Here is a 12355-nt window from a genome sequence, read left to right as displayed (position 1 = left end):
GTTTGTTAGGAAATCCTTAAGGAGCTTTGCATACTTTGGAATTTGAGCTAAGGCTTCAATGAATGGGAAGGGATTTAATGTGCTCTAGAAACTTCTAGTAGTCTTCAACATTTTTATATAATCTTGCTCTACTGGGAATGGGGAGCGGTGGGTAGCATGGCTTAATGGGTTCAACAACTTTGTTTTCAGGTGCTCGCCACATCGTGGTGTCTTCATCACATCGTTCTAACTGCTTAACATCTTTTTCTTCACTTGCTTCTCGCCTTTCCTTCTCATCATCCAGGTTATTGCTGTTAATAGGATTCAAATGGGTAACAATTTTCCCACTTCTAGATGTAATATCCTAGATGTGAGCTCTTCTCGGGTTTTGTTTAGTGTTTCCTGGAAGTGTGCCCAATAATCTTTCGTTGAATTGCTTGGATAGTTTCCTGATTTGTTGCTTAATGTTCTTGATTGCAACTTGATGAGTTCTAAGTATTGCTTCAATATCTTCGTGTCTCTTCTTTGATGTAGTAGCAAAATGAGCAAGTATTGTCTCGAAATCGGCTTTCTGTTCGGGAGCCGGTTCCTCTTTTTGGTAAAAGCCTCTTCCTTTTTGTTCATACTTCTCTTCCTTGGATTTCTTGTACTCATCATAAGGTAACCACTTCTTTTTGGGCTTTCTCCAAGCTTCATCATATCGATCACAACTCGAATAACTAGCTTGAGCCTTTCAGTTTCCATTTTCATCAAGATCACAGTCTTTGGTTAGATGTGACATGTTACAGTTTTCACAACCCACTCATATAGAATTGATTGTTTGATTCATTTTAGTCATCCTCCTATCCATGTTATGTAACATTGCTAAGACCGCCACCATGTCATGTGAAGCAGAATTCACGATTCCCCAAGTCACATCTTGTCGAGGGTTATTGTATTCTCTTGAATGTTTGGAAAATTCCTCGATTAGCTCCTTGATTACGGCTGGTGCTTTCTTTGTGAGCTCCTTTTGAGAATCAAGGAGTTTCCTAGTTGTGATGTTTACCCCATCATAGAAAGTCAAGACTTCTTGTTGCATATTTAGATCATTTTCAGGATAATTCCTCAACAAACCTTTGTATCGCTCCCATGCCTCATACAATAACTCTCCCGCTTGTTGCTCGAAATTTGCAATAACCTTCCTCAACATGGAAACTTTGGATGGTGGGAAAAATTGTTGTAAGATCTATAAAAATAATGTCAAATTTAAACTTTTCCAAAACACTTAAAACCATTTAACATTACATAATTTGTTTTCAAAATAATAAATATCAGAGTGTCCCAGTATCAAATCATGAAACCATTGCATGTGACATCCCCAATTTCACGGCTAGAAAAGACCGATTTGTTTATGCTTTGTTTTATAAATCAGAGTATTCGTTTAAAGAAAACAGTTGCGGAATTTGTTCCCAAAACAAGATATGATAAAAAAAACTTATCAAAACATTTCTCAAAGAGAATGTATTTTCATTTAAATAATAAAACCTCGGGATATCATGTTCCGATACAGACACATAAGCATAAACAGAACATACATTCATTTACTCTAGTGATTTACATCTCCTTTAATCTCTCAGTGCAAAGCAGCTTCATATCGATACCTGTGATACAATTAAACTGAGTGGGTCAGGCTTGGGAGCCTGGTGAGCATATAGGGTTTTCAACCCACAATATTATATCACATATATATATATATATATATATATATATATATATATATATATATATATATATATATATATATATATATAATCATCAAACAATCAACCCAATTACCCATCCCCATTATCTTCGTTTATTCTTAAGTACCTTCCCTAAGGAATTATCCTAAGGGTCATCTCCTACATCGTATTTACCTCTCATCTCCTTACATCACATTTCCTTATATGTTTGTTCCTAAGGACTTTTTCCTAAGGATCATCGCATGAATACGCAGCCACAACATAGCCTGGACTCGTAATTCATAGTAAGGGTTAGAGTATCATTGCATGAATACGTAGTTACAACATTGCCTGAACTCGTAATTCATCACTTACAGGTTATGAGCCTGCTAGTGTTTTCCACGGAGTCATCTAGAATAGTCCGTGGTCACCATCTATACTCTGGTAGATGACTACATCGCCAAATTGCCACATCGCCGGTAAAGGTTATGGTATCTCCTCTCATCTCACATCACCTATTTATCATAACCTAATTATCATCACCTAACTATCATCACCTATCTCTCATCACCTAATTATCATCACCTATTTCTCATCACTTAATTATCATCACACATCATCTAATTCATCTACCCATGTTCTACCCAACATATTTGTAGATATAAAATACATACACAGATTAACTCATTTAACACCTATATAAAACATCCATTCCACACTCATCTCAAATAAACAACAATATATAAACACATAGCACGTATTTCGTAGCAAATACTTAATATATATATATATATATATATATATATATATATATATATATATATGTTAGAAGAAAGTGATCACATACTCACCCAAAACATATACTTAATACATTCACACAATACTTGTATTAAAATCGTGTTATGAAAGGGACTATACACTCACTTGATCAGAAGATGATCGGACAACACTACGGCTTGCAGAAGTAGAAATCCTCAGCAGATCTGGAAGATCTTTACAAAAATTGAACTTCTCGCGGGCAGAGCTTCGGCTCGGGAATCGCACGTCTCGGGATCTTCGGGCTTCGGGACTTGCTTTGGGTCTCGGGGATATTACCGGGGCTTCGGGGTACTTCTAGCACACAAATCGAGGTAAAACGGGAGAGAGAAAAGAGAAAATAGCAACCCTAAACGGCTGGCCCTTCAAATCTACTTATAGGGCAAATTTGGCCCTTGCCACGTCGTGGCAACCTTTTTCCACGTCGTGGGCTTGGTCGTCACTGCATGCGTCATCCCAAGTTGCATCTGGGGGCCCCCGGAGGTGTCAGGAGACTTGCCACGCCGTGGCACTGCTTGCCACGTCGTGGTCTCTGACAGTTTTGGGGTTTCGCGTCCCGAACTTCAGAAATTCATAACTTTCACATACGAACTCCGTTTTCGACGTTCTTTATATCGCCGCGAAGGTGAGATTATGCTCTACAAATCTCGTTTAGACTCCATTGGCTAATTTTGACTTTATTTTTAATATATTATAATTATATTACTTATATATTATTTTTAGTAGGCCGGGACAGGAAAACTCCGTTATGAACTTGTAACTTCTTCGTCTGACGTCCGTTTTCGTCTGTCTTTCCGTCGTTGCACTACTATCGATGAGATCTTCAATTCTCATTTAGATCACTAAGTATAGATATCTATCAACCTTAAATTCACTATTTACGTCGCGTTGGGTCGCGCTAGCTCGTGCCGGTTCTGTCGTGAAACTTCGACAGGTCATAACTTCTTCGTTATAACTCGGATTTTGGCGTTCTTTATATGCACGAAAACCTTGTGACATATACTACAACTTGGTTAATATTAATCCTTCTAAATAATCTTCCATCAAAAAGTCATTTTTGATGCTTATCGTCTCTAAATTGACTAGCCCTAATCTACGGGCGTTATAATTATCTCCCCCTTAGGATGATTACGTCCCGGAATCATCAACGAAATAGGATTCGTATACTGACTCCATAAGTTATCTCTCCATCCTAAGTAATAACCTTGTTGCTCAATCCTGCATCTACTATTCGTACTATGTTGGACTTTCAATCGTAACCTTTGAGTTACAAAATAAATCCTTTTTGAGGACTCCTTCTTCTTTTTAGGATAAGTACTTCCCCTTATCTATTGTAACAGATCAATGGGTCATGTTCTAATGACCTCTCATCGTATGATACAACGCTTAGACTCAAGTCTCTTAGAGTCAAATTCCATAATGGATTATTCCTTCCTTCATATTCTAACGTGATATAATCACATTTTAGCATGTAGCATTTCTAGCTACTAACTTCTTTAACAACGAGCGCAATGTTATCCATCACATTGATTTCAATCTTCTGACTTAAGTCAGATGCTACATCGAACTCGGTTCTCAGAACCACGTAACAAACTCATTGCAGTCATACTCAATTTGTCATGACCTCTAGGGTCAGAATAACAATCGTCTTACTAGTCATTACCGAAACAATGGTAATGACATACATGAATAAAACGGAATCAATTACTAGTTTCTTGGTAACCTTGCGACATTCCCTGATACAAGCGTGAGTCATGTGCTTCCAGTAGTATAGATCTCTACTACTATACACACCTACTCATACTCGTACCAAGTATTATCTCGCAGTCAACCAAGTCACCATACGAAATCACACAATCACATCAGATAACAAAACCAGGGTTTATATTAAATCTTGAAACGATTACACAAAAGTTCAAGTTCACCCTATACTATGCCTCTAATAGGCTACATCATAAGTTACTATTCGCACTGCTACTTCATAACTTGATCTTTGGATATAAAATCCTCATCCTTGATTCGCTTCGTCAAGGATCATGTGGAATGCCCTTGGCTGTGGCGGTATGTTTTTCTTTGCAGCTTTGTCCTTCTTTGGGTAGTTCTTCGAAATATGACCACCATCTCCACATTCGTAACACTTCCTATTGTCGAACGTACAATCTCTGGAATAGTGACCAGTCCTACCACACTTATAGCAGGTCACTTCCCCATCACATCTTCCGAAGTGCTTCTTCTTGCACTTTTCACACCACTTGGTTTCATCTTTTCCTCCGGATTTCGAGAGTTTGGTTTCTTTGTCGATCATTGAAGATCCCTCGTTTTTCCTTTTCCCTCCAACTTCAACTCTCTCTAGACCCTTTTCCCTTATTTGGGTCTCAACATTCTTGGCTGCCCAGATGGCGGCTTTCAGAGTGGTTGCTTGCTTGACTATCGGACCAAAGTCCGCTGGTAATCCATTGGCAAACTTGTTGACCTTGGAAAGTTCAGTTGGAATTAGGTATGGAATAAGCTTCATCTTCTCTGTAAAGCTTGTAGCGTATTCAGTGACGCTCAATTTTCCCTTCTTTAAATTCTGGAACTCATTGTTGATTTCCAGAAGATCCTGCTCAAAGTAGTATTGCATTTTCATTTGCTCCACGAACTCTTCCCAAGACATCTTGCTTGCCTCCCCCTTGGGCATTGAACCAGCCAGTAACTTCCATCAGCTCAGTACTCTAGATTTTAATAGAGGGATTGCAAGAGCGGTCTTCTGTCTGTTGCTACACTCGCAACTTTCAAACAGTGTCTCCATCTCGGAGATCCAGTCCATGACTTGCACCGGTGTCGGGCTCCCAGAAAGACATGGTGGTTTGGATGCCATGAAATCCTTGTACTTGCATCCACGTCCATCATTGTCTCCATCTTGATTGTTTCGGCGAACTATTGGTGGGTTGGCTTGACCAATGGTCCCACTATAGTTCCCTTCTTCTGACTGCCCCTCATTCAGCTCAGGCTGTTCAACTGGTATTGAGGGTTCACTCCTGTTGTTCAGCAACAATTGTCACATTTCCTCCTTTTGTTCAGCCATCATGGCTTGAATCATGGTTCGCACTCCAACCATTGTAATTTGTTCAGGTGTTGCTGGTACAACAGCCACTCGCTCAACCACAGGTGGTTGATTCCTATTTTCGTTCACGTTTCCAGCTCCACTCCTGGTTCTTGTCATTTTTGATCTATATACCGAATAAGGTGAAATTAGATCCTTATTCACGATAGATATTCAAATCATCCTTATCACTCCGAATCGTTTACATGCTAGTTCTAATATTGTACACGTACGCTTAGAATCCTACACACATAAGGTTTCCAGATCCGGTCGGCAACAGACCATAGATCCGAACAAATAATATCATATATGGAAACATATAACATTTAGCACATAAAAGCATTTTAGGCATCACTCCTAAAATAAACTAGTGCTTGTGTCAATTTAGGTGTACTACCTAACATATATTAGACACACTCTTCCCAATCATTACTTAGCATTCTAAGTTTAAGTCTAGAAATTTCCTACAAATTCCTAGTTCACTTAAACTAATGCTCTGATACCAACTGTGACATCCCCAATTTCACGGCCAGAAAAGACCGATTTGTTTATGCTTTGTTTTATAAATCAGAGTATTCGTTTAAAGAAAACAGTTGCGGAATTTGTTCCCAAAACAAGATATGATAAAAAACTTATCAAAACATTTCTCAAAGAGAATGTATTTTCATTTAAATAATAAAACCTCGGGATGTCATGTTCCGATACAGACACATAAGCATAAACAGAACATACATTCATTTACTCTAGTGATTTACATCTCCTTTAATCTCTCAGTGCAAAGCAGCTTCATATCGATACCTGTGATACAATTAAACTGAGTGGGTCAGGCTTGGGAGCCTGGTGAGCATATAGGGTTTTCAACCCACAATATTATATCACATATATATATATATATATATATATATATATATATATATATATATAATCATCAAACAATCAACCCAATTACCCATCCCCATTATCTTCGTTTATTCTTAAGTACCTTCCCTAAGGAATTATCCTAAGGGTCATCTCCTACATCGTATTTACCTCTCATCTCCTTACATCACATTTCCTTATATGTTTGTTCCTAAGGACTTTTTCCTAAGGATCATCGCATGAATACGCAGCCACAACATCACCTGGACTCATAATTCATAGTAAGGGTTAGACTATCATCGCATGAATACGCAGCCACAACATCGCTTGGACTCGTAATTCATAGTAAGGGTTAGAGTATCATTGCATGAATACGTAGTTACAACATCGCCTGAACTCGTAATTCATCACTTACAGGTTATGAGCCTGCTGGTGTTTTCCACGGAGTCATCTAGAATAGTCCGTGGTCGCCATCTATACTCTGGTAGACGACTACATCGCCAAATTGCCACATCGCCAGTAAAGGTTATGGTATCTCCTCTCATCTCACATTACCTATTTATCATAACCTATCTATCAACACCTAATTATCATCACCTAACTATCATCACCTATCTCTCATCACCTAATTATCATCACCTATTTCTCATCACCTAATTATCATCACCTATTTCTCATCACTTAATTATCATCACACATCATCTAATTCATCTACCCATGTTCTACCCAACATATTTGTAGATATAAAATACATACACAGATTAACTCATTTAACACCTATATAAAACATCCATTCCACACTCATCTCAAATAAACAACAATATATAAACACATAGCACGTATTTCGTAGCAAATACTTAATATATATATATATATATATATATATATATATATATATATATATATATATATATATATGTTGGAAGAAAGTGATCACATACTCACCCAAAACATATACTTAATACATTCACACAATACTTGTATTGAAATCGTGTTATGAAAGGGACTATACACTCACTTGATCAGAAGATGATCGGACAACACTACGGCTTGCAGAAGTAGAAATCCTCAGCAGATCTGGAAGATCTCTACAAAAATCGAACTTCTCGCGGGCAGAGCTTCGGCTCGGGAATCGCACTTCTCGGGATCTTCGGGATTCGGGACTTGCTTCGGGTCTCGGGGGTATTACCGGGGCTTCGGGGTACTTCTAGCATGCAAATCGAGGTAAAACGGGAGAGAGAAGAGAGAAAATAGCAACCCTAAACGGCTGGCCCTTCAAATCTATTTATAGGGCAAATTTGGCCCTTTCGACGTCGTGGCAACCTTTTTCCACGTCGTGGGCTTGGTCGTCACTGCATGCGTCATCCCAAGTTGCATCTGGGGGCCCCCCCGGAGGTGTCAGGAGACTTGCCACGTCGTGGCACTGCTTGCCACGTCGTGGTCTCTGACAGTTTTGGGGTTTCGCGCCCCGAACTTCAGAAATTCATAACTTTCGCATACGAACTCCGTTTTCGACGTTCTTTATATCGCCGCGAAGGTGAGATTATGCTCTACAACTCTCGTTTAGACTCCATTGGCTAATTTTGTCTTTATTTTTAATATATTATAATTATATTACTTATATATTATTTTTAGTAGGCCGGGACAGGAAAACTCCGTTATGAACTCGTAACTTCTTCGTCTGACGTCCGTTTTCGTCTGTCTTTCCGTCGTTGCACTACTATCGATGAGATCTTCAATTCTCATTTAGATCACTAAGGATAGATATCTATCAACCTTAAATTCACTATTTACGTCGCGCTGGGTCGCGCTAGCTCGTGCCGGTTCTGTCGCGAAACTTTGACAGGTCATAACTTCTTCGTCATAACTCGGATTTTGGCATTCTTTATATGCACGGAAACCTTGTGACATGTACTACAACTTGGTTAAGATTAATCCTTCTAAATAATCTTCCATCAAAAAGTCATTTTTGATGCTTATCGTCTCTAAATTGACTAGCCCTAATCTATGGGCGTTACATTGCAGTAGGAGGAACGGTATGATCATGCCTTCGCCTTTCCACGATCACCAGAGGTACCTGAAACAACAAACTAAAACTGTAAACCCGAAAGCTTAGTGAGCTACCCCCAAAATACCCATACCCACGATAATATACATACAATCACAAACAACATACTATGGCTCCAGTCAACCATCGGGTTGGAATACCCCTGGCGCACAACCAACAGGTTGGAATACCCACATACTATGAGTCCAATCATCCTCGAGATGGAATACTCATAGCCTACAACCAAAAGGTTGGAAGGCCCATGTCTATTGGCCTCCACAAAAAGTAGATAAGCCTTAACCGCCAAACAAACATGAGCACATATATAACAGATAATCACATAACAGTCTATAGAAAACAATTGATCAAAACAGACCATACCACATAACACATAATACCATCATGTCTATCAAGATACCAGTCTAACCGATCATACTAGCATATTGCATAATACCGCCCTATAACAAGGACATAGACCTAACCAGGTCGCTAAGCATAACATAAACTCATCCTAACTACTAGGACACCAACCAATAAACATATCATGCCATAGCAAGATACAATCCATAAGGGCCGGCCTTGGTGCTTTAGACCCTATTGATAAAGTGAGGATAACTCACCTCACTAGTGGTGCTGAAATACTGCAAATCTCCGATTGCTGTCTCACCGGAAATCCCAAACTATTACACACCAAACACCAAAATTAACACCCAAAATAACCTTCATGACTAAATGTCCACACCATTCATTAAGTTCACTCATGTTATTGGGCCAAGGCCCAGATACCCAATACTTGACTTGAAGGTCCATATAAAAGCCCATTATCGGCCCAATTTACCAAATTGAGCCCAACCTCCTAATCAGGCCCAGCCTCATGATCCACTATCACTACCTGGCCCAAATTATTTTATTTACAAAGTCCAGCAAAGGACCAATTCCATTTAGTCCATAAACAACCTAACACCCGAAGCCCATTTGTCAAAATCCCAACAAAGCACGTACGCAGGGGCGTACTCATCCCATCGTTGACCACCATTGGGATGGTTGACCTAGTACGCTAGGCGTACTGGATTTACGCTGGGCATACCAGACAACTTGTCAAAACCTCATTAAGCGCTTAATGGCTTAAGCACTTAAGCCCAAACTTCAAATCCAGAGACCTATCATGCCTAGGATTCATAAACTCGTGAACTTTATCACTTTGGACGTCCATAAAGTTCTTAATGTTTGGTCTTAATCCATTAGGACCTTATTTTCCATGAATGGGACATATTCATTTTATAGGACCTCATTTTTCTCATTCAAGGTCCCTTCAAGAGCCCAGAAGGACAACCATTTTCGTCCAAAACACAACATGCACCAACTTGTGTTTTTTGGGACAAGAAATGGGTCTTTTAAAGCAAATGCAGAGATCTAATCATATAAGCATAAAGTTTGGAACTTTATACCTTCTGGAACTTCTTGAGCACGAGCTAACTTCATATCTAAAAGCTTGGTCTCTTCCTTCAACTCTTTGATGCAAAGATTCCCTCTTAAAGCACTCAAGAACACACAAATGAGCTTAAATACGCAAAAGGGAAGGCTAGGGTTTGGGAAAGACGAGTTTATCTATGGAGGCTAAGATAAGAGGGGTATTGGTGCTCATTATGTTGCTTATATAGGCCCCAAACCCTAAATATTACGGTTTCACTCAGACATTAGTATGCCTAACGTACACAAGTGTATGCCCAGCGTACTAAGGCGGGCCTTAATACATTTGGCGTACTCTTATGTACGCGCAGCGTACTCCCTTTTTGGCCCAAGTTTGCAAACTTGGTCCTTAGACTTATCTTGGATCTTCACTTCCAACCCCAAGGACTATAAATGACAAGGAAAAGATAGAATAGGAGGAATACCTGCCAAATCTCAGGATGTTAAAATTCTCCACCACTTGACCTAGACTTCGCCCTCGAAGTCTGCTGCCGAAAATAGATTCGGGTAATGCTACCGCATCTCGGACTCGGGCTCCCATGTCCACTCAGATCCTTTCCGATGCTCCGACTGTACCTTCACCAAAGGTATCTCCTTGTTTCATAGAACCTTCTTCTTCCTTTCTAGAATGGCCACAGGCCTTTCCACGTAATTCAGGCGCTCATCGACCTGAATATCATCCAACGACACCACTTCCTCCTAATCCATAATGCACTTTCGCAATTGCGAAACATGGAAAGTGTTGTGGATCCGACTAAGCCCCTCTAGTAGCTCTATCCTATATGGCACCTTGCCAACCCTGGCAATAATCCTGAACGGTCCAATGAAGCGGCGACCCAATTTCCCCCTCTTCCTGAAGCGGATCACACCCTTCGAGGGTGAGACCTTCAGGAGTGCCATATCGCCCACCTAGAACTCTAACTCAGATCGATGTCTGTCAGCATAACTCTTTTGCCAACTCTGAGCAGTCTGCAGTTGCTGCCTAATCTGCTGAATCTTCTCGGTGGTCTGCAATACTACCCCCGTCCGTACCATCACCTTGTGTCCGACCTCACCCCAACAAACCGAGGTGTGACATCTCCGCCAATACAACAGCTTGAAAGGCAGGGTGCCAATGTTGGAATGATAGTTGTTGTTGTAGGCGAACTCCGCAAGGGGTAGGTGGGAATCCCAACTCCCACCAAAGTCAATGGCACACGCCCTTCACATATCCTCAAAGGTCTAGATGGTACGCTCACTCTGACCGTCGGTCTACGGATGAAATGATGTACTAAAATGCAACTGTGTGCCCAGTTCCTCATGGAACTTCTGATAGAAAACGGGAGGTAAATCTAACATCTCGATCGGAAACAATAGAGACCGGAACCCCATGGTGAGCAACAATCTCACGAACATACATGTCGGCTAACTTCTCGGCCGAAGAACTCTCCCGTATAGCCAAGAAATGGACACTCTTGGTCAATCGATCTACGATGACCCATATAGCATCAAACCCCTTCGTCGTCCTCGGTACTTTGGTAATGAAATACATCGTGATCTGTTTCCATTTCCACATGGGAATCTCCAGGGGCTGCAACATACCATGCGGCCTCTAATGCTCGGCCATGACCATCCTACAGGTCAAGCACCTCTCGATGTACCAAGCGATTTCCCGCTTCATACATGGCCACCAATAACTCAAACTCAGGTCTCTGAACATCTTGGTGGCCCCCGGGTGAATAGAGAAATGAGACTCATGAGCCTCCTCCATGACTGTCTGTCTGACCCCACCAGGCATCGGAACCGATACCCGATCGCATCGGGTCAATATTCCCCGACTATCCTGCACAAACTAGGTGTGCTCACCCTGAGCATCTCTGATCAAACTAACAAGCGGAGAATCCACCGCTATCCTCATACATATCGTTGGGGTGGAAGACCCGGCTGACTTGCGGCTCAAGGTGTCCGCCACCACATTTTCTTTACTGAGATGGTAAACGCTCGTAATCGTAGTCCTTGATTACATCCAGCCACCTGTGCTGCCTCATATTCAGGTTCGGCTGATCCATGTTGTGTCTTAAGCTCTTGTGATCCGTGTATATGGTACAATAGACCCCGTATAGGTAATGTCTCCATATCTTGAGAGCGAACACCACCGCTCCCAACTCTAAATCATGCGTAGGGTATCTCGTATCATGCGGCTTCAATTGCCGCAATGCATAGGCTATCACTTGTCCTCTCTACATGAGGACCGCCCCCAAGCCTGTGATGGATGCATCACAAAATACCACAAAATCCTCAACTCCCTCCGGGAGAGTAAAAGATGGAGCCTCGCACAAACGCTGAAGGAGGGTCTCAAACGCCCTCTGTTGCTCAGGGCCGCACCAGAAATCCACCCCCTTCCTCGTCAGACGAGTGAGG

At 41.0% G+C, this 12355-nt stretch overlaps 1 non-coding gene across 1 annotated transcript; it reads left to right on the top strand.

The window, feature by feature from the left end:
- The first annotated feature begins 1061 nt into the window (after nucleotides 1–1061).
- LOC111905607 (small nucleolar RNA R71) lies at nucleotides 1062–1168 on the top strand. The gene has a single exon (XR_002854952.1). It is a non-coding gene; the product is annotated as a small nucleolar RNA R71 (small nucleolar RNA).
- Nucleotides 1169–12355: the final 11187 nt, after the last annotated feature.

The sequence above is a fragment of the Lactuca sativa genome, chromosome 9 (assembly GCF_002870075.4).
Source record: "Lactuca sativa cultivar Salinas chromosome 9, Lsat_Salinas_v11, whole genome shotgun sequence".
NCBI classification, from domain to species: Eukaryota; Viridiplantae; Streptophyta; class Magnoliopsida; order Asterales; family Asteraceae; genus Lactuca; species Lactuca sativa.
This window is presented reverse-complemented; position numbering and strand designations above follow the sequence as displayed.